Source organism: Protopterus annectens, chromosome 3.part0, assembly GCF_019279795.1.
Source record: "Protopterus annectens isolate FY-2018-M chromosome 3.part0, PAN1.0, whole genome shotgun sequence".
NCBI lineage: Eukaryota > Metazoa > Chordata > Ceratodontiformes > Protopteridae > Protopterus > Protopterus annectens.
In genome coordinates this window covers 694,453,171-694,479,217 of record NC_056731.1, presented here as the reverse complement: position 1 = coordinate 694,479,217, position 26,047 = coordinate 694,453,171, and positions in this window count along the sequence as shown.

The following is a 26,047-nucleotide window of genomic DNA, read 5'->3' as shown; positions in this document are numbered from 1 at the left end:
TTGACTGTTCCATCTACCTATGTGTGACATGGTTTGTGGCCATAGGGTGCCAGCAAGTCTTCCCTGTTCATTGGGTGTTTGCCATGGTGTATTGACATCAATCCTATTAATTCACCGAAGGATGTCTTTCTTTGGTGTCAACGCCATAGTTTGACCATCCTATGTCATTCCCAGCAGACGTGGAGATTGTGCCATTGGTATCTTTACACAGGTGACCCATCTGTTCCACTGTATGGAAGCGCAGGATCCCCATAGATGTGCTGGCACATTGAGTGTTGTGTACGCCGGTATCTGCCCAGCGGTCTTGCTTTGAATGGGGAGTGTGTACTGTAGACCGTATCTGTATTCCCTGGGTTATGCCTTGCAACAGCTGTGGAATTCCCCCAGGTTTGCAGCTATGGGTGCCATCTTGGCCGTACGTTTGTCCATCCATGGGAACTGCCTACTGGACACTAGTATCGGGCTGTCAACATTTCACAGCTGCATTCTCCATTTCCGGTGGATGATCGGTATTAGTATTGCGGAGTAACGATATGCCATGGCCACGTCCCGCACACGGGGCGGGACGATGAATCATCTGCCAATCCACACCGACACCCATATTTGCATACCCACGATCCCATGTCTGCAACCCTCGACAGTACCCCTTGCACACCCTTCATGTGTGCGGAAATGGGATGTGAACATACGTGTATGGACGCAGCAGCCTGGGGAGTCCTATTCATATGTCCTGCATTTCATGGACGGCTGTCATCACCCTTGAAGACGCTTGTGGTGCATATATCTACCTGTGCCGTAGTCACGGCTGTCACCTCTTCCGGTTCACACTATGTTGCCTACACTTACTTAAGGAGTAATTTTTGGTCCTGCAATGGACACCGATGTGCATATGTAAAGTTTAGAACATGTTGGACTGTGTCCATTCGGCCAGTGGGTTTGACTGCCGCCATATGTTCCCCATTCCCGGATGTCTGTCCGCCTACCCATATTATGTAGTGCTACGTAACCCGTGTCCTTCCACAATTTACCCATAGGGTGTTACTGTAGTCCTGCAGGTTGGCAACTGCTTTAGATAATCCTCACAGGTACCATTGTGAACTATCCGCCACTGTATTGTCAGTATAACACAGCCGGTACATGTAGAACCTATTTATTCATGACAGTATGTCGCTTATGTGTGTGAACGCCATATTTTAGCGATAGTATGACCTTCCTAGTTGACGTTGTTGGTGTGCCATTAATATGTGTTCCACAGGTCGCAGGTATGTTCCGCAGAGTGGAAGCGGTGATCCCCACATACTTGATAGCACCTTCGCTGCTGTGTACGCTGGGATTCGCACGGCAGGATGGATGTCTACGGGTGTATCTACTGTTGTTTCCATCTTTATGTCCTGTGTCATGCCCTACTACGGCTGTGTGATTCCACCAGGTTTGCTATTATGGGTGCCATCTTGTCCGTGACGCTTGTCCATCCTTGGGAAATGCCTACTGGACACTGATGTAGGGCTGAACACATTTCACACATGCCTTTAGCATTACCCTATGGATGCTTTGCATCCTTACTGGGGACTAAGGCACGCCCTGTACCCGCAGCCCTCCCACGGGCGGACAACGGATTATCTGCCAAACAACACCGAGCCCCATTTTGCATACCCAGGATACCATGGCTGCAACCCCCCACGGTACGCATGACACATCCTTCATGTGTGCGGAACTGGGATATGGACGCACATGTATGGACACGGCAGTCTGGGGACCTCTGTTCATATGTCCTGCATGTCATGGGCAGGTATCAGCAACCTTAAACACGCTGGTGGTGCATATGTCTAGCTGTGCCGTAGTCACGGTTTGTACTCTGATTGGCTGATCTCGATGGATAAAGGAGCAGACGTCGTAATTTTTGGAGTCCTACAATGGACACCGATGTGCATTTGTAAAGTGTAGAACGTGTTGGACTGTCACCATCTGGCCAGTGGTATTGACTGCCGCTGTATGTTCCCAATCGTGGATGTCTGCTTGACTACCCATCATTTGTATTACATGGCCTATCTATATCCACGCCAGTATGCGGAAATACAGCAAACCTTAAGGCCCTGCCCATATTCATAAACGACATTATGGAACATATATCGGCAAACCAGACACTGTCAAATACGATAGACTCCACAGTGAAAGGATACTGAGCTCTCTCACCTACTAACATGGGGCATCGACGGAGTACGGAATGCATGACATAGCCGTCCCTTATACACTTCCTTCAGAGTCTGTTTAAAGCTTAATAATCAATAAACCTGCTCATAGTTAGGTGGACAGTGCTCCAAGTCTTGATTATAACGTGACATATACATATCAGTGTTGCATGCCTTACTTCATGGAAACAATAATACGGCAACAATGTGTCAATATATATACAATATTGGTAAATACAATCAGTATCCGGACACATAGTTGATAATTGCTGAGAGTGCACCTTAGAATGTAGTGTGTTGATCAGGTTATTGTATATCAATGTGTATAATAGTAGCATTACGATAACAAAGCATGGAATCAATAAGTACTATTTAAGCATATATTTGACAATTATGAATGTAAACGTGTGGAGGAGACATCCGTGAACCTTCCCTGGTTCCACTGGATCGCACACGCACACCGCATGTCCGGATTGTGGGTTACGCGACGCCGCATTACGCATATCCGTAGTCCGCTTATATATGTTTACAGTGTCTGTGTGGTTACGTGTTTTATGCTACTTGTGACTATTCCGTAACATATGTCTGATCCGTTGACGGACGGTGCAGAAAGCACTTACAGCTTTATATATGTAACAGTCTTTGCAGCATGGACGCTTTACGCATACACGCACATCTATATGTTCTATAGTCGTAATTCAAACGTGACTGCATTCACGCTTGACGGTTACTGTGACCAGTGCACGCTAGCTGTTCGTTGTCATTAATATGCATACCCTTGGTACCTATGTACATTTACATATCCTCCTCCCGCACACACGCTCCTCACAGGCATCCATTCTCCTGCTGGGAAAGGTGCGGTACTGCATGTTGTACATTCCTAATTCCCTCGCCATGGCCCAGGATGCATATCACGCCACCGCAGGGCTGTTCAGATGACAGCTGCTTATATCCCATACGCATACAGGCCTTCGATTGTCAGGGTGTTGCTGTGGTGCTTTGGGTTTGGTCTTGGCCGCCCACTGTACGGGACTGCCCTGACCCTGTACGTAATGTTAGATGAGTCACATGGGCACGTTTTGTCCCTGTCCATGGTACCATCTCACGGCCCCCCCCCAATTATTCGTGAACTGCAGCGCCGATTGGCCGGTGTATCCGCTGTAGATCTCGTTATACTAATTGCACACGGTCTGATCGAATCCAACCAATTTCCATTACTAACCCTCCGTATGTATGGCCTGTGTCGCAATATTACAAGGGTTTAACATTGCGTGACGACTTTCACTGAGCCACAGACATGTCCGCTGCTTTGTTTGGCCCGGTTCCGCTGTGCTACACACATTTAACATGGCGTAACAGGTTGAACAGCTCAGACACGAGGACATCGGGTTGTCCGTCGCTGTCTATTATTGAATGTCTCTGTGGAGTTTGTTTCACAAAGCGAGACAATGTCGGCATTGTTAACGGACATCTCGCGCAGTACGTCCGCACCGCCGCGGGTGGCGTATGTCTGCCTTTGGCCGGCGAACAGGCATTATGCTGTGCCATTATGTCTGGGGATATATGGTTTCCTTGCTTACATAGATGATGTGCCATACTAGCAATGACCCTAGCAATGACCCGCGCCTGGGTGTGGGTACTGCTGTATTACCCACGGGAAGAGTGGCCTTAGGGTAAGTGGTGACCTAGGCAGAAGTTGCCACCGATACATCACCCGCTACCCTCCTGGTCTACCTACACCAAATAGAGTCTGGAAAGGTGCCCCGAGTAGAGCAACACCCTAGACGGCTACCTACTTGGCCTATGCCTAAGGCCGGCTATGTGTGTGGTCCCTTGGGCATCGGACTCGAACGTACACGCCTGCCGTGGGTATGTCCAGCATTACCCACATCCAGCCCCAAGGCAGTCAACACAGCATCCATGGGTCCACATGGTGTCCCAGCTGTGTACTCCAGGAACTCTATGGGGAATTTAACCCACACTTAGGACAGCTGTTTAATCTTAGCCTCACCTCAGGATACGTAGCTGAGTAGTAGCACAGGGCGACTGTAGTCACACTCCACATAGATGGTGCCTCCACTGACCCTGGTTATTACCATACCATTAGTTTGACAAGCCTTATCTGCAAAGCCATGGAGATGGATCATAATGGGACACATAGATAAAGACATAGGGGACCCGTGATACTTTGGATACAACCCAGTTTAGCTTGGTCAGAGTCAGATCATGCCCTTTACACGTGTTTCACTTTGTAGAATCAGTCACCAAGGCCATTGCTGAGGGTAAAGCAGTCCATACAGCCTACCTCAACCCGCAGAGGCCTTCGACACAATACCCCTCGGGTATAATTGCTAAACCCGCCCTCTTGAATGTAAATCCATACATCGCCATATGGGTTGCAAACGGGCTAAGTCACAGAACACACATGGCCACAGTTGCTGGCGCCATGTCATACTCACAGCCAGTCACAGGTGGTGTCCCATGGGGCTCAGTCCTGGGTCCACTATTTCCAGCATCTACGCTTCCAATGTACACGCATACACAGGGGGTTATGGTGACAATGTTTGCAGATGACTGCAAACCGGTGCCAAAGTCAGACACACATCTGACACAGATATCCTTCAGGAGTGCCTCACAGATGTGGATAAGTGGTACCAGAGACATGTCCTACAGCTAAATGCCAGGAAATGCATAGGCATACCCTTCGAAGAACAAGGTTACCCCGAGCTACCATATAGGTGGCAATCCACTGAGCACAGAGGGGTTACCAGTGATCTGGGGACACGTGTTGTTGTTAACCGATCCGTAGACACACATGTTGCTAACATAGGTAGGTAGACCTTCCACATTGCCCACATCATCATCAAGGAATTCACATCTAGATCAGGGAGGTCATTGTCCCCTTGTACTCATCACCAATAGACCTATGATTGGGTAGAATGCCCCGCTCACAATGTATCTGACCCAACACCTGCAGCAGCTGGAAAGGCACCAACAGTTCTTCGACAAACAGATGCAGGGTCTCAGGTATATGTGTTATACTGACCGACTGAAAGAATTCCAGCTGTATACAGTTGCATACCACTTGCCCAGAGGTGACCCGTGCCTGGCATACACGGCTAAGTCGAACCCAGATCTGATGACTATGCTTCACGAAATAAGTTAGATCCTCAGAACCACAAGGGCAGCTGACGACACCTTGACACTGTCATTAATCGAACGTGTTGTTGGGACGGATTCATCACCCAGACACTCACTATGCTGTGGAACGACATCCCAGTACATGTGAGGGCAAGCACCTCGCTGGCCTTGTGTTAGTATTTACACATGGATGTCTGAATTGATTTATTTAAGTAACCTTCTAAATGAATATTTACATTAGCACATTGTGAATCTTTACATTTCGTTGGTCTATTTTACAGTAGTCATAATCATACGGTTTATGTGTATATATTATGGTTCATTTATATTACTAGGTGTCTGCAGTTCTGTTAATATATTGGCACAATCCGTAGGACATATATATGTATCTTACACAGTCAGACATTTGGAAAACATTTTATGTTGGTTCATGTTTCATATATGTACATATATTTCTATTTTCCGATGAAGACTGTACCTTTCAAGCAATGTCTGATGTCCTCACTGTGTGGGATCTGTAACCCAAGTAAGGTTTGTTCGCTTGTCTGCCTTTAAGGCATGTAATTAGTACCTAGCACATCTAATGTACTGACCAATTAATGCTTGTAAATGTAGTAGGTTGGACTGCATTGTATGTAGTCTGAATAAGTCTGCTTATGAAGCAGACAAGTGGGCTCCAATAGACTATGGTGACTGCCTTTAATTCTTGGTGTGCTCTGGTTGGTCACTGACGGTCCCTACAGTACCTCGTCTTTGCTTTGGACTTCATCGGCTGGTTGTCTGTGTTTGTTGTATGGGGAATGTCAACTGTAGTCCCTATGTGTATGACTTGTGTAATGCCTTACTACGGCAGTGTAATTCCACCGGTTTGCAGTTATGGGTGCCATCTTAGTCATACGCTTGTCCATCCATGTGAATTGCCTACTATACACTGGTATAGGGCTGTACACATTTCACACCTGCATTTTGCATTCCCCGGAGTATGGTGTGCATTATTAGCGGAGAGTGACGATGTGTTACGACACGCCCCTCCCACGGGCGGACAAAGGATTGCCTGCTAAACAACACCGAGGCCAGATTCTACATACCCAGACTCCCTTGACTGCAACAGTGGACAGTACCCATTACACATCCTTCATGTGTGCTGGACTGTGATGTGGACGCAGCTGAATGGACCCGATACCCTGGGTATTTCTGTGCATGTGTGCTGCAGTTCATGGACAGCTATCATCAACATTGAACACGCTATGCGTATATGTGTACCTGTGACGTGGTGACGACAATTAGATCACATGAGTAATGCAGGAAGCTAGCAGGCATTCTCTGAACAGAATTTTTGGGTCCTACAATGGACACCGATGTGCATATGTCAAGTTAGATGTTGCTGGACTGTGTCCACCTGCCCAGTGCTTTTCACTGCTGGTGTATGTTCCCCAATCGCGGATGTCTGTTTGACTACCCATTCCACATGGTGCTACATAACCAGCTGATTTAGTACTGTGAACAAATTACATACATCCAAAGATGCTGGTTAGCAACTGCTTCATATACACCTCAGACATCCCAATGGGACATATCCGTCACTATATTACCAATATAACACCACCGGAACATGTTGCTTACCTATGCATTCATTTAACCATGTTGACTTCATAGGTGGGAATGCCATAGTTTACATATTGTGTGTGTGCCATTAGTATGTGTTCCACAGGTCGCACATCTGTTCCGCTGTACGGTAGCGGGTGCTCCTCAGTCTGTTGCTGGCAGATTGAGTGCTGTGTACGCCGGTGTTGGCACGACAGTCCGGCTTTGTATGTGGAATGTCAACTGTAGTCCCTATGTGTATTTCCTGTGTTATGCCTTCCCGCTGCTATGTCATTTACCCGGTTTGCAGTTGTGGGTGCCATCCTGGCCATACGGGTGTCCATCCATGACAATTGCCTACTGGACACTAGTATAGGGCTGTACACATTACACACCTACATTTAGCATTCTCCGGAGTATGGTTTGCATTATTAGCGGAGAGTAAGGCAGGTGATACGACACATCCCTCCCACGGGCGGAGAAAGGATTGCCTGCGAAACAACACCGAAAGCACAGAGTCTACATACCCAGAATCCCTTGACTGCAACAATTGACAGTACCCATTACACATCCGTCATGTGTGCGGGACTGTGATGTGGACGCAGTTCTATGGACCCAGTACCCTGGGTATTTCTGTGCATCTGTGCTGCATGACATGGACAGCTATCAGCAACATTAAACACGCTATGTGCATATGTGTACCTGTGACTACAATGAGTTCAGTTAGTTGATTAAATAAGGCGGCATTCCTGTCTTTAGACAAATTTTGGGTCCTACAATGGACACCACTGTGCATATGTAAAGTGTAGAGCTTGTCGGACTGTGTCCTTGTGAGCACTGGGTTTCACTGATACTGTGTGTTCAGGAATCGCGGATGTCTGTTTGACCACCCATTCCACATGGTGCTACATAACCAGGTGATTTAGTACTGTGGACAAATGACATACATCCAATGATGCTGGTTAGCAAATGCTCCATATAAACCGCAGACGCCCCAATGGGACATATCCGCCACTGTATTTCCAATATAACACCACCGAACATGTTGATTACCTATGTATTCATTTAACCATGTTGTCTTCATAGGTGGGAATGCCATAGTTTACATATCCTACTTGACGCTGTGTGTGTGCCATTAGTATGTGTTCCACAGGTCGCACATCTGTTCCGCTGTACGGTAGCGGGTGCTCCTCAGTCTGTTGCTGGCAGACTGAGTGCTGTGTACGCCGGTGTTGGCACGAGGGTCCGCCTTTGTATGTGGAATGTCAACTGTAGTCCCTATGTGTATTTCCTGTGTTATGCCTTACCGCGGCTATGTCATGTACCCGGTTTGCAGTTGTGGGTGCCATCCTGGCCATACGGGTGTCCATCCATGACAATTGCCTACTGGACACTAGTATAGGGCTGTACACATTCCACACCTACATTTAGCATTCTCCGGAGTATGGTTTGCATTATTAGCGGAGAGTAAGGCAGGTGCTACGCACACATCCCTCCCACGGGGTGGGAGAAAGGGTTGCCTGGGAAACAACACCGAGCACAGAGTCTACATACCCAGAATCCCTTGACTGCAACAATTGACAGTACCCATTACACATCCGGCATGTGTGCGGACTGTGATGTGGACGCAGTTCTATGGACCCGTACCCTGGGTATTTCTGTGCATCTGTGCTGCATTACATGGACAGCTATCAGCAACATTAAACACGCTATGTGCATATGTGTACCTGTGACTACAATGAGTTCAGTTAGTTGATTGAAATAAGGCGGCATTCCTGTCTTTAGACAAATTTTTGGGTCCTACAATGGACACCACTGTGCATATGTAAAGTGTAGAGCTTGTCGGACTGTGTCCTTGTGAGCAGTGGGTTTCACTGATACTGTGTGTTCAGGAATCGCGGATGTCTGTTTGACCACCCATTCCACATGGTGCTACATAACCAGGTGATTTAGTACTGTGGACAAATGACATACATCCAATGATGCTGGTTAGCAAATGCTCCATATAAACCGCAGACGTCCCAATGGGACATATCCGCCACTGTATTTCCAATATAACACCACCGAACATGTTGATTACCTATGTATTCATTTAACCATGTTGTCTTCATAGGTGGGAATGCCATAGTTTACATATCCTACTTGACGCTGTGTGTGTGCCATTAGTATGTGTTCCACAGGTCGCACATCTGTTCCGCTGTACGGTAGCGGGTGCTCCTCAGTCTGTTGCTGGCAGACTGAGTGCTGTGTACGCCGGTGTTGGCACGAGGGTCCGCTTTGTATGTGGAATGTCAACTGTAGTCCCTATGTGTATTTCCTGTGTTATGCCTTACCGCTGCTATGTCATGTACCCGGGTTTGCAGTTGTGGGTGCCATCCTGGCCATACGGGTGTCCATCCATGACAATTGCCTACTGGACACTAGTATAGGGCTGTACACATTCCACACCTACATTTAGCATTCTCCGGAGTATGGTTTGCATTATTAGCGGAGAGTAAGGCAGGTGCTACGACACATCCTCCCACGGGCGGAGAAAGGATTGCCTGCGAAACAACACCGAGCACAGAGTCTACATACCCAGAATCCCTTGACTGCAACAACTGACAGTACCCATTACACATCCGTCATGTGTGCGCTACTGTGATGTGGACGCAGTTCTATGGACCCGGTACCCTGGGTATTTCTGTGCATCTGTGCTGCATTACATGGACAGCTATCAGCAACATTAAACACGCTATGTGCATATGTGTACCTGTGACGACAATGAGTTCAATTAAGTGTTGAAAGAAGGCGGCATTCCTGTCTTTAGACAAATTTTTGGGTCCTACAATGGACAACACTGTGCATATGTAAAGTTTAGAGCTTGTCGGACTGTGTCCTTGTGAGCAGTGGGTTTCACTGATACTGTGTGTTCAGCAATCGCGGATGTCTGTTGGACTACCCATTCCACATGGTGCTACATAACCAGGTGATCTACTACTGTGGACAAATGACATACATCCAAAGATGCTGGTTAGCAACTGCTTCATATTAACCGCAGACATCCCAATGGGACATATCCGCCACTGTATTTCCAATATAACACCACCGAACATGTTGCTTACCTATGTATTCATTTAACCATGTTGTCTTCATAGGTGGGAATGCCATAGTTTACATATCCTACTTGACGCTGTGTGTGTGCCATTAGTATGTGTTCCACAGGTCGCACATCTGTTCCGCTGTACGGTAGCGGGTGCTCCTCAGTCTGTTGCTGGCAGACTGAGTGCTGTGTACGCCGGTGTTGGCACGAGGGTCCGTCTTTGTATGTGGAATGTCAACTGTAGTCCCTATGTGTATTTCCTGTGTTATGCCTTACCGCGGCTATGTCATGTACCCGGGTTTGCAGTTGTGGGTGCCATCCTGGCCATACGGGTGTCCATCCATGACAATTGCCTACTGGACACTAGTATAGGGCTGTACACATTCCACACCTACATTTAGCATTCTCCGGAGTATGGTTTGCATTATTAGCGGAGAGTAAGGCAGGTGCTACGACACATCCTCCCACGGGCAGGAGAAAGGATTGCCTGCGAAACAACACCGAGCACAGCGTCTACATACCCAGAATCCCTTGACTGCAACAATTGACAGTACCCATTACACATCCGTCATGTGTGCGGAACTGTGATGTGGACGCAGTTCTATGGACCCGTACCCTGGGTATTTCTGTGCATCTGTGCTGCATTACATGGACAGCTATCAGCAACATTAAACACGCTTGCGTGCATATGTGTACCTGTGACGACAATGATTTCAGGTACGCATTGAAATAAGACATAATTCGATTCTTTCCACAATTTTGGGTCCTACAATGGACACCACTGTGCATATGTAAAGTGTAGAGCTTGTCGGACTGTGTCCTTGTGAGCAGTGGGTTTCACTGATGCTGTGTGTTCAGCAATCGTGTATGTGTGCTTGACTACCCATACTGTGTTGTGCTACAGGAACCATGTCTTCCGACACCAGAAACCAATGCTATACATCCAATGTTGCAGGTTAACAACCACTTTCATACCATACCCAGAGGTCACGATTGGGAGGTATTGCCACTTTATTATCGGAACAACAACCCCAGACTGTGTACATCATGGGAACTTTAGGCCAGTCTTACCGGCCATTTCCAATTGTAATTGGCAGACACATGTCAATACATGTATGATAACACATATTGTCATGCAGAAGTTGATCTATGTTATTTGGACATTGGCTTCTGCTTTTGGCATCCGTTGCTGTGAGTGTTGCCAGTTACCATACACATTGCTTGCTCAGAGGCAGACTACACAATACTGCGCAGTACTGTGGTCTCCTTTAAGGACCCTGAGCCAGTGGTCGATGGTACGGCAGCCACTGCATCAATCACATTTGCCATCTACCAGTACCTACAGGACTGCATGAGCCAGTCATTCACTTACCCAACTGTGGTTCACTGTACCAATGCCAAGCATCCAGTGTGGTGTACCCCAGCCATACACAAAATGTACAACACGAGGAGGTGGCTACTACAAGGTGGAGCAGACACCTTGTGAGGTGTGACACCCTTGGTCATCATATGTGTAGACTTACACACTGTCATGAAATAGTCCAGGGCACATTCCACAGATATACCTACATGGACCTGGCTAACAATCATACCACCTTCAGTTGCTATGCTGGACACCTGGGAGCTCAGTCCCACATATGCTCTGACTGGGTTCACATAGAGGTGGGGTTTACTCAACATACACACATTGCCAACATACAGGCTGACAAGTCCAGTGAGGACATCTCCACACCCTCCCCCACACATGAGGAGATGTGTGTACCACAGGTTTGTGGTCACCAAATGTTCTGTGACACACAGGTGGGACATGCTCTCTCCAGGGTAGTGGACATAGCATCGATGAGACCAGCTGGTGACCCCGCTGTGTACTCCACTATCTCGGTTATGAATTGGACCCACAGTTAGGACAGCTATTTCTTTGTAGCCTCACCTCAGGTAGGGTACCCAGGTTGTGTCACATGGCAACTGTAGTCCCACGGCAGAAGGCCAATACCTCCACTGAGGCTGGTTATTACTGTCCCATTACCCTGAGGAGACCTATCTGCAAAGACATGGGGAGGGATCATACTGTGGCTCGTACATGACTGCATAGGGGACATACTTACTTTGCCTCACACACGGTTTGTCTTGCATGCCTTTAAAGCATGGTTGACATGTTCAGGACAGTCGCCGAGGCCACTGATGGGGTGTTGCAGTCCATACAGCCTACCTCGACCTGGCAAAGCCCTTCATCACATTACCCCTCAGGTATCGCTGATAAACCCATTGGCTGGGATGTGAACACGCACATCACAGAATGTGTTGTAAACTGTCTATGTGACACAACCCACACGGTCATAGTTGCTGGCAGCATATCAGACCTACTGCCTGTCAGAAGTGGTGTCCCATGGGGCCCTTCCATGTGTGCACTCCTGTCATACACCTACATCTTCACGGTACAGGCACACACAGGGGTGCTATGGGCAACAGTGTTTGTAGATGACTGCAAAACAGGTGCCATAGTGGGACAGACATCTGACACAGATATCCTTCCAAGGGGCCTCCCAGGTATGCATATCTGCTGTCAGGGACATGTCCCACAGCTAAATGCAACGTCATGCAACATCATACCTGTGGAGAAGTACTAGGTCACCCCTGTCCAGCATATAGGTGGCTGTCCACTCAGCACAGGGGTGATTACCAGGAATCAGGGGACAGTGTTGGATGGTCACCATTCATTCCACACACACGCTGCTATCGTGGTTGTGTGGGTCTTCTACATTGCCCACCTGTTGGTGCAGGGATTCACATCTACATCAGGCTAGGTCATTGTTCCCTTGTACCCATTACGTGTTACACCTATGATCTACTACATTGCCCCATTCAGACTGTATCTGACCATACACCTACAGCAGCTGGGAAGCCCACATAGGTTGATCGTTGTACAGATGCAGGATGACACCATTTTGTGTAATGCTGCCCCACATGTAGGACCCCTGCCACATCACGACACATACCTGCTGTTTGGTGTTGACCTGTGCCTGACATACAAGGCCATGTCAACCCATATGTCATGTGTATGCTTCACCTACTGTATCCGCATCCCTCAGAATCACTAGGGCAGGTGACATTTACCTTGTCACGGTCATTCATGGGATGTGTTTGGGTGACACATATATCACCCAGACAATCATTATGCTGTGGATCTACATCACAGTACATGTGAGACAGACATCCTTCCTAGCCTTGTTCGCAGCTATGTTGTCCATTGGATGGAGAATTGCAGGTATAGGCCAGGGATTACATCATTATCACTGCTTGACGGAGATACAGCAATATCATGGGTATTTCATCTGAAGCACAGAAGGTTGGCAAAGTCATCCTAACTATGGTGTAGTATTATGGCTGGGCCTGGGACGATGGCCTACCCTGTACCTATGGACGGTGAACCTATATTCATAGTTTGTCACATGTACAATTGTCTATCCACTATAGTCTTTCGCCACTGTATATTTCTGTGGCACATGATTGTCCTCTGTATTACATGCAGGTATGCTGTGTACGCTGCACATACGTCACAGTTGATGACAGTGTATCTGTGTCCCTAACACTGTGATACTGAGGACTACCACACATCCTTCACAGCATTACATGCATATGTCCATTCTATTCTTCTTTGGCCTATGGGGGGGGTGTTAAGGCAAACATTACTCAAGTCCCTGTTTGTGCATGCTTCATGTTGGTGTTTGACCAGGCTCCGCTGCAGTCATGTGTTGGACAGTAGTGTGTCTGTGTGTTTGCCATGTGTTTTATTGCCAGTACATCTGTGGGAGGTGTAGTTGGCACATGTTCCTCTTTGCAGGGACACCCATCCTGGTGTTTGTGTCATGCATCTGCACTTGGCACGTGCCATATGTCCTGTACTATTCCCACAGTCGTGTATGCCTTCATGCACTACTACTGCGTGTTACTGGCTGTGTGTATGTGGTACACATGGACATTGTGATGTTTGTCTTGACCTATTCCAATGCTAGAACGTAAACATCTGTCAATTAAGTCTTTTAAATCAAACTGTAACACTCATTCGTATTTTCAACATGACACTCATTAACACAGGAAGCTGGGATTAATAACATTTTATTACTGTGCAGCAGGAGGCAAAGGAGTATGCAGTCAAAGTTTAGACATTTGTTCAACTCTATACATGTTACATCTGTATGAGCATTCTGTATACTATCATCTTTTGCACACATTAATGATGTTGTCAGTCACAAGGCATTTACATTGCTAGAGTACAGAACATTGTATTCCTACAACAGTGCTCAGGTAATGCTTATTACATGTTTTCCCATGAGGATAGCCCAACCTTGCGAGCCACATATTCAGTTAGACTGTACTTTGGTAAGTTCTGCTCTGACACGGTTCCAACACTGTTCATATTCAGTCCTCACCCGTGTCCTACTAGGTTCCTGTGTCTCTCTGCTGAGCAGCTGTACTCTGTGTTACAGCTCACAAGCCTATCCTCCTCAGTAGAAGGATGACAGATATACCTGTACATACATGTATTATTCTGTAACCGAGCAGATGACTAATGCTGACTGACATACACCTGCTGCACTGGTTACTGCTAGGGTTAGGGTTCAATCACACTGCAGCTACACTACAAGCAATTACATGCATGAGAAGCTGTACTGCTATATTGTCAGGTAGAATAATATGCATTATACACTATTAGCTTCTAAAGTTGCACGTCATATTATGTTTAAATATGTATTTTGCTAACATTCTCCTCGTTTGATTACTTCTACGCTATACAGAGACATATACAACATTATGTCATTCCCTGGCGACTTCCGTTGTGGAACGCTGAACTAGACAGGTAATTTGATGTACATTGCAAGTAGGATTGCATTTTCTATTGACAAATACCACTACAGGTCTTGATCCATAGTCTCGGTACAGGTATGTTGCCAGAGTCCCTGACTAATACTTACATGCACAGTATCCCGCGACTAGACACATGCTCCCAATATGAGCAGAACAACACAAATGGCAATCATGATATTCAGTATGACTGACCCCATCCACCCAATGGTTTGTGGAAATGGTTCGGCAGTGGGTTTGGGCCTGGTTCCGCCATGGATGACACCTGCTATATTACCTGTAGGTGGGCGTTGCTTTTGGTCTCTTCATGTGGTAGTTGGACACAGCGATCTTCTTCAGTAAGCGCCAAGACGCACTCAATTCTCAGCGCCACGGTGCAGTCGCACTATTACATTTTGTGACACAACAGTTCTCATTGCATCCAGTTCATCAGTCACATGTTCAGGAGCCGGAAGTCACATTCATCCTTCCTCCGACAGTTTTGATAACTTCCTCTGTTCCCTGATTGATTTCACTACTCCAGAAGCTGGTGGTGTTCCAGCCCAGGTTGTGACGCTGTCACTGAAGTCCATATGAATCGGTATTCCTTTATCTCTTGCAGAGGACTGACATGTCAGAACAGCTTCCATTTCACCCACTGGATTAGTAGGTTTCTCGACTGTGTTCCCAGTTCTTCGAGCTATATGTGTTATAGTTCGTTACGCACCCACAGGCAATTGTACAGTATGTCATGTGACTGGAGCCAGATAACCCAAATAACAACTGCCGGACCAATTCCCAGGTAACCATTGCTATGCTTATTTCCCACAAACAACATAACTATATTCTACTTTATTACTGATGCGGGTTACCTCTGCATGTAACAAATTCCTGTCTCTAACAGAGGACTGTTTATACAATTCAGGATGTTTCTGCACATCCTTCAACATTGTTCTCATGATGTTTCAATACAAATTAGGAATGGTGCTACAAGTAGTACTGTGATCTTTGGCTGTTATATGACATTCGTAAGACACAGTTATGTTACAAATACTCCCACCAACTGAAACTGTACCATGTTTATGATAACATACAATTCCTTTTTGTGTAACAGGTAAGTACATTGCCACGTTGTCCTGTGATCTCACAGAACCTGTATCAAAGTGTAGATATTCACAAGTCTCAATCTATCCCCAAGGGGACAACATGCATCGGAAGTCCTCCATATGATGTAGGTATGGCAGTACAAACACAGCAATTTAAAGTGTTCCTAGTCTCTATATGCACACGCATCATGCCTAGGTATCTGTTGAAGTGTGGAAGACACTCTGTGGCCAGTTCATCACGTATCAGTATTTGTATCCGTGTAGTTATATGCAGGTAAGGTCCCGTAAATTGTAACGTAAACACAAACATGGTTAATAGGTGTATAATCATTAGGACAGCAAACATAAATGTCTTTGGGGTTGCTTTGTATTGTTATACAGTCTTCGCCGGTGATTCGGCTCTTTGGTATATCAGCTACAAGATGTCAATCAGACTTGATATCCTTTACCAGTTTGAGAAATGTGAGGTGGACCCAGGACGACCTCTCTGCAAACTTTACTGCGGTAGGCGCTGCCAACAGTACCCGTACAGACATTCGCGACTGTCCACTTGGCAATAATGTTCTTTGGATAACAGTGACATACACACAGGATACTGGTGTCAGCTATGCTTCCGCCTTCGCTTTGCTCTTATCTGTAACAGACTTTAACTGAGGAACAGTGTTACTAGTTAACAATCCTCTCATGTCACCTACTACTGAGTCATCGACCTCGGCTCTGCAGGCATGACAGCTTTCCACTCTGGCACATGATATGCCATTCCACATACTACTTCGAAGTGGGTGCAGCACTTTACATTTGGAACTGTTGTCATGCTCAGCAATGCTAGAGGTAGACAGCTCATGTAACTCGCCTGGATGTCACCCACCAAACTCCTCTACTTATTTCTCGATCCCATTCTACGGCGGCAGCAGTCGTGCTGAGTGTGGGTTGTACATGCAATTGACATTCATGGTAATACGAAGTAATCCCCCAGGTAGCGTGATTGTCTGGTTAACTACATGTGTTCTATTGTCACTGTAGCTTCTTTACAGCATGCCAGATCTAGGGATACTTAATTTTACTGGCACCTTTGCCACTGCTGCTGCATCCGGATTACTGGTTGGGAATGCTTCTACCCATTTTGATTATATATATGTGTAATCGCTAAACAGTATTTGTTCCCTTCACATTTATGCAGATGTATGAATTCCATACAAATAGTACGGAACGGTTAGGGTGGTGTAGGTAAACTCACTCCCTTCGGTTTAAATACTCCCTGTGCATGATATCTACGGCAAACGTGACACGCTGCTCATGAGGTTTGTATGTGGTTCGTAATTCCGTATGTTAGGTATTCTGTTAACCAAATGTACCATCTCCCCTGTTGAGACATGTCTCTACCCATGGCTCCACAAAGCCGCATATCTGAATATATTAGACGTTAATATTGGCTTTATCACTGTGGATATGTGCAGTCCGTGTTCAAGGATTGCTCCTCGCCATAACCACGTCGGCTTTTCTGCTTTCGTAGTTGCTGTTTGCATTGTTTGTACAGTTTCTACATCTAAACAGTCTGAGGTTTGTCATTCCTCATTCACACAGACACTTTCCAACTGTGACGCTGCTTGTTTTGCAGGTGCATGAGCTCATGCCTCAACTTTCCTACTGTTATCCTGTTGCTTTCTATGCCCTGCACATTTACAATTACCTACTTCAGTGGGTAACTGCATGTAGTCTAATGCATTCAGGTTCAGTATGCGCATGATTAATCGGTTTACCGTGGATGTTATCATTCCCCTATTCTTCCACTGCTGCTCATAAACATGCACTGCACAGACAACAGAATGACTATCGACATATGTCCACACATCATTTTTCCGCTACAGTACAAGCACGTGTTAAAGCTATCTATTCTGCTGCTTGAGCAGACACGTTATGCTGCAGGGTTTGGCCGCCTACAATGTCATTATCAATAACTACTGCATAAACTACTTCATTCGCTCCTGTAGGACTCTGTCTACATGATCCGTACACATTAACTGTCACCTCTGCATCATCTAAGGGTATATCAGTGTTATCATGTCTGTGTGTAGTTATTTAATCCATTTCAGATAGGCAACTGTGTGGTGTGCCATACACAGGTGTCAGACGTGACGCTGATAGGTTTCATGTTGTACAACGCTCAATCACCATGTGAGGTTGACTCAGTGGTATGGTCAGACATGACAAATGTCTAGCACGAGTCAGGAATTCTATCTTCTCTTGCAGCAGATTGATCGCAACTGCATGACACATTCTCACAGTGAGAGGGTGGTCTAGTAACAGTGCGACCGGGGCCTCGACTGCCATGGGTGCTACAACAACTGCTCTGTACACAATGTGGCACTGACCATGCCACAGTGTCCAACTGCAATGAGTAGTCATCTATTTAGCGTTGCTTACTTCCCTGTTGTTGCATCAAGACTTACGACATTTATCTCCGCTTACAATCTACGGTCTGACCACATGTGTTATGATTATTCACGAGACCTACTACAGCTGTTGAGGCTATCAATCGCTCTAGTCTGCATAACGCTGTTTCTGCTACTGTAATCCGTGTACTATGTGTTGTGCTGCCATAGGTGTATTAAAGGTTAAGGCAAACAATACAGCGGATTCCACAGCATTGTTTGGTATCCAGATTTAACATGTGTTAGTCGGCCCAGACACGACATCATTCCCTTCTTGTTAGTTGGCTTGGGTGCTTATTATATTGCTACCTTCCTATCGCCATGTGATGTTCTACCCTACTTGGATACCAGATATGCCAGGTAATTGACCTGTATTCTCTGTAGTTGCAATTTATGCTTGCTTACTTTATGTCCCTGTTCTGCTGATTATCTCAATAATGCTATTGTATCTTCCATACATTGCTGCTGGGTAGGGGCCGCAAGCAGAATATCATCCAATTAAAGTGGAGCTTGACTGGCCCCGGGTGGAGTTGACACCGATATGTAGCTAGCCATCCCCTGTGAGAATATCGTTGCACTTTCACAGTAGCCCCGCTGATAGCCGGGTATGGCTGTATCTGTCACCCTGACTGTACAAGCAAAGCAATACGGACTATGTGGATGTATAGGTATTGCAAAGTAAGCATAGCTTATATGTACCACGGTAAGATACTTCTGTGGCATGTTCATAGCATTGAATATAGTGTGTGGGTCTGGCACCAACGCTACCCTAAGTATTCTTACATGATTTACAGCTTATACATACTGTACCATCCGCCATTCCCCTTTTGGTTTCCGATCAGGAGATACAGGGTATTGCATGGTGAATAGCGATTACTTTGTGGATGGGGAATTCTCTCTGACTTTGCAGATATCTTCTGGTGTCCACGGTCTATACGCCACGGGGTTGGGTCCTGGCCTTCCTGTCCTGCATGATGGTTCGGTACTTCAATTAATTGACAGATATCCTCACTCTGTTTTAGTACTGTGTTCTTACCGGGTGTCCCTAGGTATGTTACGTGTTCGGGATGTGGTTTCAATAGCTTCTATTACATTTGTTCGTTGTGCTACCTCTGTTGCCACAGGATAACGTGTGGGGACTAGCCTGCCCTCCCGCTTAATATCCTGCATGTGGTATCTGAGGTGGTAGGGTGTTGTGGGGGGGGGGGCGATCGGTACTACTGTATTATGATCTTCTCTGTGTACGTATGATGCTTAGCCATTTGTAGTGTTCTATTCCCTTCGGTACACTACCTCAGTCCACCGATGTGCATGACGGATACCCAATTGTCGCTGTTTTGTCGCCTGCACATCTTAGGGCTGCCACCTTTTCCAATGCACAATGTGGGACATTAGTGTTCGAACGTGTAATTTGCCTGGAAAATGCATACCCACGGCCAGTACATAGGACAGGTATTCACGCTTTGCCAGGAGAGCGACCAATTGTTGTAGCATTTCAGTTGCTTATTCTGTTTATTATTATATTTTGCTGTTCCACATACAAATTTACTGTTTTATGCTACCATCTTGATATATATCTGGGAAATGTTTGTCCTGAGATATCAGGACATTTGACATTTGTTCGGTTTATTTACAGGACACGGCTGGCCAGAGAGGGCATATCCCTCTCAGGGTGGAACAGGTGTTTACCTTGGAACATATGCATCAAATTTTCAGGGATTACAATGTTTCAGTAACGATATGTTGCCTAATATACCATCAATGTCATATTTATTACCCCATTTTGCTGCGTAACTCACATTATGTGCTCTCTGCGATTGCATATTCTTCACGCCACCCGTCAAACGCTGGATCACATGATCTGTTGCTTCAATAATCTCCCATATCCTCTACACGACTGCTACGCACTTCTGTCATAACACGTGTGTCTCCTTCCCTGTATCCACTGTAGTGTCTACAATCACTATTTACTCTGCTGTGTGTTCCCTGACCTATGTTCAGATTTAACAGTATGTGGGTAGGTCTTCGACCGATATCACTACTGTTAACAGAAACACAATGTAGTCTGGTCCCTGATCTACAATAGACACAAAAAGGCAGACACTCCTTACCTGGGCCTCCTGTTTAAGGCTGCACGCTTTCTTCTTGGGATCCAGTTTTCCGCTTTTCAGCCACAGATCAGACAGTAAACAGCCTCTTTACACACAACAATTCAGTCGGAGGTCTTTTCATTCAAGAAGAACCATTTATGCATATTCTCCAGCGCATATGTCTAACCAGCCATGCACTCTGACCTGTAGCTTACCAAGGGAATTCGGATTACAAGGATCACAATGTGAAATAAGTTGTTACAACCAGACTGTAGTTATCAGTAGGCTTTTCTAAGTGACAGCCGATAACACAGGAGGCTCGGGTTCGAACGTTTTAGTAGTGTACACAGGCAGGCTAAATAATATACAGTCCAAGTATGAGAGTTTTGTCTGACTCTATACAGTAAGCAGTTTCTTTATATAGTGTTTACAATCAGCTTTTGCCCACCTTACTGACGTGGTCGGTCACAGGGCATTTCCATCACTATGGTCCGCAATAGTCTATACATACGTGGGTGCTGGGGTCGTGCTTTTAAATTGTTTTCTCATGGGAATAACACAGCCTTGCAAGGCACCTTGTACATTACAGTATCCTTTTGTGATTGTAGCTGTTTCAAGGACCCTAGACTGTTACGATACAGTGGACAGTTAATTTCTTAATACGTTGCTTTGTCTCTCTGGTAGGAGTTGTACTGCTATCTTCGATTGAGCTCACAAGGCCATCCTCCTCTGGGGAAGGAGTGCTGTTATGCATGTACATACATTTATTGTTCTGTAACCCAGCAAATAATTAATGATGACAGACATGAGCCTGCTGTACTGCTTACTGCCAGGTTCAGAATTCCATCACAGTACAGCTTAGCTTCACCAATTACATGCAGGCTTAGTTCTACTGCCATATTGTACGGTACAATTCAATACATTATATAGTATTTCGAGTGTAAACTGGAACTTCATATGTGTTTCTATATATTTTACTTAACAACATCCATCCGCCATATGCATGTTGTTCCATCCTTTACCTTGACCGTGTGTATTTGTCCGTCCAGCCACGCTTAATCTCCACATGTGATGTCCCAGTTTCCCTTCTTTGCCTGTAGCACCCTGTTAGGACGTCCTGTGTGGTAGGCACCTGTTCCGCTATATGTGATCGACTTCACTGCAAAGATAATCATCGATGCGGTGGTCCAACGACCGACTTGTCCACATGTGTACAGTTATGTGCACCGTGGTCGTATGCAAACCTAGATGGTTTGGACGGGTACATACTACATGCCGGATGTACACATTCTGCTGACACATTCACATGCAGCCATTTACATATCTGTACCTGCGGTGGGTTGGTGACATGTGGGTAATGATTTGCCCGCGTGGCATTGCCTAACACAAACATCTTACCACAGTTCAGGTATGCACATTGTGTGTGGTTGTATAGCTGCACACGGATGCTAGCAGGTTTGGGTGCAGGGGTATACATGGGTGTGACTGACATGTACAATGAGGCTATTGTGTAGTACATCCGAATGCATGGGTTCTGCTTCTGGATATTACACTTCATCATACACCATCCAGTGTATGCAACAGAGACGTTGCTGGGTCTGGGATATGTTGCTATGCACATGTTTGCCTGTGTTTGAGGTATCTTGCTTCCTTACTGTTGTTATGTCAGCACAGCTACCCGGCTATGTACTGTCACTACTGCTTGTGACCATTATGGTTGGCACCTTTTCCAATGCCCATAGTGGGGCATGTTATGTGGACACTTCGAATTTGCAGGACTACACATACCCAGGGCTAGTGCAGTTGACAGAACTTCACTTGTTTGCCATACTATGAGCTTATTCTGTAAGCGCTTGGGTTCCTTATTTATTTCCTTATGCCATGTCTGTGTTCCATATCGTAATGTATATGTTTTATGCTACTATTTACATGTATATTGCGGAATTTGCGTGGCAGGGGATCGGAGGTCATTTTCCATTTTACGATTGTTGCAGGGACACGACTGTCCAATCAGGGACTGTCCATGGCACATTGGGACAGCAGGTAACCCTGGTGACCATGCCCATGTCGCTACTGGGGTTTCCACCTTTTCCATTTTCCGATCTGGGATATTTCCGGGACTCACATCTGACTTTACAGGCCGACACATACAAACGGTCACTATATAGCATAGAAATTCACTTGTTTGCCTAAATAATATGCTTATTATTGTGGCAATTTCCTTGCTTATTCTGTTTATTGTGTCATTTAGGTATTTCTGTTACAGAAATAACCAATTCATGCTACCATTACATTAAATACGGGATATCATTGTGTCCTACAATCGTAGCACATCAGCCATTTCTAATACGTTTTTCGGGACACAACTGTCCATGGAGAGACTGCCCCAACCAAAGTGGGACAGGTGGTGACCTTAGTCGCTGATCCTATGTCGGTGCGGCGCTGACATGCGGCTGTACACCTTCTCTGAGTGTAAACACTGACAGTGCATTGCGGGACGAACGCGGTCTTATGCGTATCCTTTGCTCCTTGGACGGGTACACTTATGCCTTCGTGGCTTCTATTTGCTTCTCCGTTAATTTGGGACGGGGACTATGTTGCATACTGTACGTGCGTTTCATTCTGCACAGGACCTGGCTGCTGCCATTACTATTGTGGGCGGACCGTGGCTGTCAGCACATTAGGTTGCTCACCTCATGCCGGCTTAGACACGCCTCCAGACGCATCCTACCTGGGCTCGCTCACGTACACTACGCACGTGTCTGTGATTCCGGTGCACTCTCATTAATATGTATATGGCGCTACTGCGCCGGATATTCCATGCACCGCCGGCGCAGGCCTTACGCCGGCCTTGCACCGAGCTTCATGAATCCCGGGGATTATTTTTTTCTGGGAGCCAAATCATATCCATGACTTAATCTGTCAAGAAGACAGCTTAATGGGTTTAGAGCAAGACCAAAGAGCATCGGTTAGAAACAGTCACCCTGGAATATCTCGCTTTGAACTTTTATCCCTGGAATAATAATCTTTGCGTTATCGTGGCTTAACTGTCAAGTGGTTTGCTACTGTTTCATGGTCACTGTAATGTTATCAATTAGTGTAGAATGTATCCCATACATTTTAAGCACTCTATGAATGTGGGATACTGTCAAATGGTTTTCTATAGTCTATCCATGCCATACTTAGATGATTCCTCTTTTTATTTTATTTATTTATTTATTTATTTGCAATTGGTTTACCAGGATAGTCCATTGGGTCAAGATGAACCTGTTTTCAATGGAGTCCCGGGGAGAAAAGCTCCATAAACAAGGTTACATAGTTTTAGATATATAATACAATATTAGCAAACAAATTACACAGTTAGAGCATCATACTGGTGATGACTGTTACAGTTGGTACATACTATAGAAGTGATTTAGATTGCATTATTTACAGAATTCAAAATTGCAGTATTTACAGAATTGTACAGATTACTGTTAGTAGATGGTACATACTATAAAAGTGATTCATATTGCAGTATTTATAGAATTATACAGATTACTGTTTGAACATACATAATCAATGGAACATTACAGGTGGTACCTACTATAAAAGTAATTCATGTTTCAGTATGTACACATTTAGAGTATATCTTTCAAGTGACATTACTGATGAGATTACCTAGGCATTTTGAGTTAGGTTGCTAGGTAAGGCATACAAAAATTATTTTTGATTTGAGATTAGGCAACTAGTTAAAGGATGCAAGTTACTACAATGGGAGAGGCAGATACAAGGAAACTTATTAGCAGGAAGAGGAAGGAAGTAAGGCAGTTTTGAATTATGAGGGTGGGTGCAAGAGCATTGAATTATGAAGGGTGTGTGCAAGAGCATTCCCACTGGGTTAGTAGATGAGAGTAAAGATATTTTTTGAATGTAAAGTGGTTGAAGGTGGTATGAATAGCTGGAGGTAGGGAGTTCCAGAGACGTGCTCAACTATAGGATAGGAGTTTTTTACCTGGGGGGCGTAATGGTATGTATAGTTCAAGTAGGTTCTGGTTATTGATTCTGAGTTCTCTGTTGGGGAGGTGCATTTTAAAGACAGGGGAAAGAGATGGACAAAGGAAGGGTTTAAAGATGAGCTTGTGGCAAGAGTGAGTTGAGAATAGATGAGTCGGTTGGGTAGTTCTAACCATACTAGTTTGTGGAGAGAAGAACAATGGTGAGTAGATGCTTTGTGGCCATTAGCGAATTTGGCTATTTTATTGTAGCATGAGGAAAGTTGTGTTTTGAGGGAAGATTGTAGATTAGTCAGGAGTGGGGCTCCATATAGAAGAGAGGGAATAAGGAATGTGGAAGAGAGAGTGCTTTTAGTAGCGGGTGTAAGGAAACGATTTTGTCGGTAGAGCATGCCTAGTTTTTGATGAGCTTTTTTGATATTTAGTTGTATGTGGGAGTTGAATTTAAACTGACTGTCAATTTGAACCCCAAGTAACTTAGTCTCTGGCACCAATTCCAAGGATTTGTTATTGTTACAGGTGATTAAGAAAGAGTTTGGGTTGGGAGAGATGTGTTTAGAGGGAGTAAATACCATTAATTTGGTTTTAGAGGCATTTAATGCTAGGTGTTTTTTTTTCATCCATTGTTCAGTGATAGAGAATGCATCTTGTGTAAGTTTTTGGAGTACTGGAATGGATGTGGCAGAGCAGATAATAGTTGAATCATCTGCATATTGAATAATATTAGAGAATGGGATAGAATTATGGAAATCATTTATGAAGATGTTAAATAGTAGAGGACCCAATATGGAGCCTTGGGGGACCCCAGTTGGAGTGCTTAGGAATGGGGAAGTGGCTTTTTTCCATTTAACAGCTTGAGATCTATTAGATAAGTAACTAGAGAACCAGTTTAATGAGGAGGGACATAAGTTACGTTGGGAGAGTTTATCAAGGAGTAGTTTATGAGAGATAGTGTCAAAGGCTTTTGAGAGGTCCAGTAGTAGGGTAGAAACAATGTGTCCAGAGTCCCTGGCCTTGTTTACAGTTTCTAAGAAGGAGAGGAGGGCTGTCATAGTACTATGGCCGGGTCTGAAGCCATGCTGGGTTGGAGTCAGCAGGTGATTGTCTAAGAGATAAGGAAGGAGCTGCAAATGGATACACTTTTCAAGGAGTTTAGAAATGGGAGACAGAATGGCTATGGGACGGAAGTTTGTAGTATCATTATTATTGCAACCTTTATGCAAAGGTATGATAAAGGCCTTTTTCCAGATTTGGGGTACTTTGCTTTCTTGGATCGAGTGGTTAATTAGTATACTAATAGGGTAGACAATGGTTTCAACTGCTATGCTAAGAAAGTATGAAGGAATATTGTCTGGGGCATTAGAGCAAGGCTTTAGTTTCTGGATCAGTTTTTTTATGGCAGATGTGGGGATAGGTTTTAGTGAGAAAGTAGGAGAAAGGGGGGGTGAGGGATTAGAGGGTGGTGGTCTTGGGGAGGAAAAGAGAGAGGTAGTCGGAGTGGAGGGAGGGGTATGGGATGATTGGGGTGAGATCGAGGATGTAGAGGTGTCAGTGAATGATGAGGTTAGCTTGGAAATAGAATTTAT